This window comes from Coregonus lavaretus (genome assembly GCF_964263955.1).
Source record: "Coregonus lavaretus genome assembly, chromosome: 4".
NCBI lineage: Eukaryota > Metazoa > Chordata > Actinopteri > Salmoniformes > Salmonidae > Coregonus > Coregonus lavaretus.
In genome coordinates this window covers 55052098-55052917 of record NC_139991.1, presented here as the reverse complement: position 1 = coordinate 55052917, position 820 = coordinate 55052098, and positions in this window count along the sequence as shown.

Here is an 820-nt window from a genome sequence, read left to right as displayed (position 1 = left end):
TGCCGAAATCACCACTTTGTCGGTGATTGGTCAAGAGTAGGGATTCTTCAATAAAGTCTTTATTGTCATTTAACGAGACAACTTGTTTTCATGCACATTTTTGAGGAAGTAATGATGGACTTTTGTTTCTCTTTGCTTATTTGAGCTGTTCTTGCCATAATATGGACTTGGTCTTTTACCAAATAGGGCTATCTTCTGTATACCCCCATACCTTGTCACAACACAACTGATTGGCTCAAATGCATTAAGAAGGAAATAAATTCCACAAATGTACTTTTAATTTGGCACACCTGTTAATTGAAATGCATTCCAGGTGACTACCTCATGAAGCTGGTTGAGAGAATGCCAAGAGTGTGCAAAGCTGTCATCAAGGCGAAGGGTGGCTACAGTGAGGGAAAAAAGTATTTGATCCCCTGCTGATTTTGTACGTTTGCCCACTGACAAAGAAATGATCGGTCTATCATTTTAATGGTAGGTTTATTTGAACAGTGAGAGACAGAATAACAACAAAGAAATCCAGAAAAACGCATGTCAAAAATGTTATAAATTGATTTGCATTTTAATGAGGGAAATAAGTATTTGACACCCTCTCAATCAGAAAGATTTCTGGCTCCCAGGTGTCTTTTATACAGGTAACGAGCTGAGATTAGGAGCACACTCTTAAAGGGAGTGCTCCTAATCTCAGTTTGTTACCTGTATAAAAGACACCTGTCCACAGAAGCAATCAATCAATCAGATTCCAAACTCTCCACCATGGCCAAGACCAAAGAGCTCTCCAAGGATGTCAGGGACAAGATTGTAGACCTACACAAGGCTGGAA